The sequence below is a fragment of the Pterocles gutturalis genome, unplaced genomic scaffold (assembly GCF_000699245.1).
Source record: "Pterocles gutturalis isolate BGI_N339 unplaced genomic scaffold, ASM69924v1 scaffold29551, whole genome shotgun sequence".
Taxonomy (NCBI): domain Eukaryota; kingdom Metazoa; phylum Chordata; class Aves; order Pterocliformes; family Pteroclidae; genus Pterocles; species Pterocles gutturalis.
The window spans coordinates 1-5,388 of record NW_010104369.1 but is presented as its reverse complement, the minus strand read 5'-3'; positions in this window follow the sequence as shown (position 1 = coordinate 5,388).

Below are 5,388 nucleotides of genomic sequence, written 5' to 3'. Positions count from 1 at the left end.
CCCCGCTATTTCTAACATTCATTTAGTAAACAGGTATTTTCTAAAGTCATGCAAGACTCTGTTGTGTGCTCCAGGAGATTAGGTCAAACATGCTAAATGATAACGGAACCACTGATGCAAAGCAGTACTCTTAGAATCGTGTTTCTGTAAGGGCCCTTCACGCTGCAGATAGTTGTTTTGTGTTGGCTTTATGGCATTCTGTAGCAATCATAAGAAATCATAAAAATGAGGTTCTATATTCTTTAGTATGTCTTTTGGTTGTGTAACATTCGTAAAGATAAATTATCTGGATTTGTATTGACTTTCTAGGAGGCTTTTCACATGTGAACAGAAATGTGAATTTAATTTTGAGCTTGGCCCAACATCGAAGATTAAACACACAAGAACCCAGTTATGCAGTTCATCCTGGACCTGAACTCTAGTAAAAACTTTTGTATTTTAAGTTTTTCTGAAATAATTGAAACACAGTACCTATTAGTAACCAGATGTAATTGAAACAAAATACTTTCACTTTTAACAGATGGGCCTTTCGAAACCAAATACATGAAACTAGTTTATTTTGAGTGTTTTGCTCCTTGAGGGACAGCATTTTATTTAATCATCATAGCTCTTATTTGCATATTGTTTCATTTGTTTCATGACCACATTAATTAGAAGAAAAGACTGTCTTGCTGTACATGACATTTCAGTTCCTGAATGAACAAGGACATGAGCTTCAGGCAAGTTGCATTAATTTGGTCTGTATAGAAAGTAATAACGAATGTAATTCAAACTTTCCCCTCAAAAATAATAATTTGAATATTCATGCATTAGAAAAGGCCATTCCTGACCCATGGCCAAAAGATTATTTTGTTGGTTATCCACAGGAAAATATTTCATGTTGACAATACACTACACGAGTGCTTTTTGAAACATAAACAGAGCATGCCTTTGTTACGAAGGCTTGACAACAAATTTTTTTCCTAGATGTTTGATTATGACCTGAGAGGCTACTCTTGATCTGGGAAAGGAAATGTCAAACGTCCATTTCTAGAGAATTTGTAGATATAAAAAAATGTACTTCTAATGAAAATCTCAATCTCAAATGTTGGACTGTGGATTGTGTAATGAAAAGAAGTTAAGGAGGAATGTTGATGTAATTAATGTGATGTAATTAATGTAATATAATTAATGACTTTTGAGGACAGAAGAGACTATACCGGATTTAATCCATTATATTGCTACTGAAAATGCTTCCAAAACTGTATTTTGGAAAGATGTCCAATCTTGAAGTAAGGATTTAATGAAGGAGTCACTCTTAGAGTTTCAAAGAAAAGTACAACATTACAGGGATATGTTCAATGACATCCTTGAAGATGGGTAGTGGAAAAGTTGAAAAAAATTTACTTTGACCTAGAAGAGAAATTTCATCATCTATACCTCATTTCTGGGAGATGGACTTTTAAATCTTAGAAGTTTCAGTAGCTACTCTTGATAAGCAAAGCATGCTCGGAGAGCATATATTCAACAACAAGCCTCAAGTAGTTTATAAAGCCATGTTGACACAAACATTTTTCTTTCAAGATATTGCAGTCTCATGCTTTCCATTGGAGAAGAAAATCCTTTTCCACTTCACCTTTACTGGAGTGCTTTGTATTTACAGACTGCATACCTTTTAAGATCAAGGAGAACTACAGTTGTCCTTTTACCTGATTGTTTCTGATTGTTTGGCTGGAACTAGGAATAACTACCTTGCCCTAAACTTCACCAGATTGTTCATTCTTAGGAACTTTACATAAAAAACAAAAAACAACAACAACAAAAAAACCCAACCTTATCCTTAAAGTCATTTTAATTAGGGCATATAAAAAATAGGGTTTAGGAACTTTTTTTAATCATAGTTCTGATTTTGTCATGGGGAAATTTTGTAAAATCTGTCTTCCTATGCTTTTATTTTATTTATAATATCTTTCTGCCATTCACTTTTACAAGTGTTTAAGAAATGAAACTATATTCCTACAATAACGATGGCATTCTCAGAACCACCTCAGAAAACAATTATTTAATTTTGACTTTGACTTTTCATTTACATTTTCTTTTGTTTCCTGTATTTTGCTTCAACCTTACTTTCCTACCAGTTCAGTAAGTCTAGACCTATTTCCAGCTGATCCTGAATGTTTTCACTTTCAGATGGATTGCAAGGGACCTCCTAGACTGTCAAAGAGAGAATTAACCGAGGTATAGAGAAAAGGACAACAACTTTTTACACTCCTTGATGTACCTTCTCCTTATCCTAGTCTGAAGACAAAATGACCAAAAACTGGTTACAATAATAATAATAACTGAAAAAGCCACATCCCCGTTCATGTTCATTACAACAGTAATTTCTCAAAATAAACAAGACAAGTAATCATCCAACGTAGTAGAGACTAGGTTTATTGGGCAATAATGGTCCATTTTATGCACTTGATTTTACCTTACAATCAGAAGTAAAGCCATCAGGTTATGGCAGCTCAGATGAGGACAAAGTGTAGTCTGTGGCTTGAAATATTTCCTGGGCAGCCCACAGAGAAGCCTCAGACATTTGCAGCCGTGTGCTTCAGCACTGAAGTGAATGATACTGTATCTGCTTCTGCAACACTTACATGGATTCCATTCATTTCATGTATGTGCATTTAATTCTTTTTTTTATTCCGCATTTCCCAGTACCTTCCTTGCAGACAATTAAACAGTTTATAAATCCAGTCTAATAAAACAATTGTATCGGGTTTTTGCACCTAGTCTATTTGGGTCCCTATTCAGCTGTAGAAAATGAAATATATTGCAGTAGCCGTTATGGTGTTAATGTAAGCAAATGGTGTTTAAGGGAGCTGGGGCACCCCAGCAAATCTTTTATTCTGCAGCTCTTTTCTTGCTTGAGTTTTGTTAATTTTTGAGTGCTGTTCATGAAGCCAGGAAAGCAGTAAAGTCTTTGAAAAGCATGAAATAAATTCTGCTCAGTGAGTGGGTAATTGTTCAAGGTCATCTGTTCGTTGTCTTTGTCTTGATTGTTTGAATTAGTAGCTAATAATGGGGCTGCAACGTGAATGAATTATTATCCATAGGGCATATTTTGGGGAGTGTCAGGAAATATTACAGGGTAATTAAGGTTATCCAATAGCAAGGCTGTGTTACCAGCAGATGTCTAGTAATTACTATGTTTAAAAAGTGTGGGGATTAAATTAAGATTATAGCTTTCATATTGTCTGCCTTTACAAGTCATATTTGGAATTTATTCAGTTTATTCTGCTGCCCTTTTCCTTTTGTTCCGATTCTGTCACTTAAATTCCAGCTTAAACACAGGCCTTTCCTGGTGAACTAAATAAACATCAGCAGATGGTATGCAGTGCATGTGTATACAAAATAGCAGTGTGGTTATTGGGGACTACAAAGATGACTACATTGATAAATACTTACCACTACTATTTATTTGTTAACAAGTGCTGGTTCTGTTCTAGGGCTTGAACATTAGGTCTTTTAGGTCTTAAAATAGTGCAAAGATGAGTTGTTATAAATATTTTTCAACAATGTCACAGTATTCAACATGATAGAGCTCATTTTTTTAATTTAATTTTAATTTGTAGAGTTAGTCATCTTCAGGCAAAACCAAAAGTCCTGAGTTCAAAGTTCTGCTGTTATTCCTGACCCTAAGCTGGCTTAGCGCTACCAGAGGCCAGAGAAGGGGAAGCATTTGTTTAGTTTCGCCATCCGGAGAATTTGATTTTAGCAGATGGGCTGAAGGGAGATAATGTAATGGACAAGTATCTGTGGCATCTGGAATGTCTGGATTTAGCACAGTTGACTGGCACAGGGATGAGGGGGTGATGGTGCAGAAGCTGTTTGTGCAACGAGCGAGCCTTAGAGGTAACGGGAAACCTCTTAGTAGGAAAGGTGATGGCTAGTAACAAAATGTCAGGACATTGAGGGCTTACAGCCAGAGAAGAGGAGAAGTGGGAGGCCTAAAAACTGGAGGACAGGAAGGGGAAATACGGACAACAGAGAGTGAAGTCTTTTGAGCAAGTGTTTATGAGTTTTCTGGGACTTCTTCAAAGAGGAGCACACTGGCAGCTTGCTTTTTTCCTTAACAATAATTTTAAAACACAATTGAAATAAAAAGTTCACTTTGCAAATTGTAAGTAACTTCCTGAAGTCTAAAGCTTTTTGATTCTGCCTTTACACTCCTTTGCATCCTTTTTCATCTGACTAGCATTAAGCATGGTAAGGCTTTTATTTATTTATTTTGCACACTGCTGGCAGTGCAAGAGGGGATTACACAGAAGCACTACGGATTTGAAAGTCTAGCTACTGTGCTAGTGATTTTTATTGGTATGTGGCTAGTATCAGGTGAATTAGTCTATGACTAATGCCACTAGTTGTTGTAGTCCAAGCCTCTGCCCACTCTCCTGGCTTCTGTAGCCATCTTATGCCAATCACAGTGATAGCCATTAATCATAGAATCACAGAATCACAGAATGGTTTGGGCTGGAAGGGACCTTAGAGAGCATCAAGTTCCAACCCCCTGCCATGGGCAGGGACACCTCCCACCAGCCCAGGTTGCTCAAAGCCTCATCCAGCCTGGCCTTGAACCCCTCCAGGGATGGGGCATCCGCAGCTTCTCTGGGCAACCTGGGCCACTGCCTCACCCCCCACACAGGAAAACATTTCTAACATCTAATCTAAATCTGCCCTCTTCCAATTTAAATCCATTACCCCTCATCCTGTCACTACATGTCCTTTTAAGAAGCCCCTCCCCATCTCTCCTGTAGTCCCCTGGAAGGTCTCCCCTTGATGCAGCCCAGGACACGGTTGGCCTTCTGGGCTGCCATCACACACTGCCAGCTCATGTTCAGTTTTTCATCTGCCGATACCCCCAAGTCCTCATTAATGCACACTCCATAATTTCAGAAATTATTTAGCCACACTAGAAGGCATTCATTAACGTTGCATTGACAGCTTGTTTGGCTTTAAAATAAGTGTGGTAAATGTTATGTGTTTATGATTAAAGATGGCGTTAATTTTAAAATACTAATTATGTTCTTGCATGCATGAGCAAAGAAAAATGGCCAACAGTAACCTGACATGCCAAAATGGGTATGTGGCTTACTGTGGACATGCAGTACTAGGATGAAACTTTGTTGCAAAGTCTAGGATGTGTAATGCTGTCGTGGTTTAAGCACAGACTGCTTAAAGTTAACTCTACTAGTTTGTGGTTTTTTCCTTCTTTTTCATAAATAGCTAGCAAGAGGCTGTGTTTTGGATTTACGCTCAGAGGAGCTGATAAGAGAATAATGTTTTGTTCTGCTGCCAAGGTCAGCAGACGAGCAAAGAGGCATAGCCACTCGCTAGCTGGGATTTGCTCTTAGGTTAAGA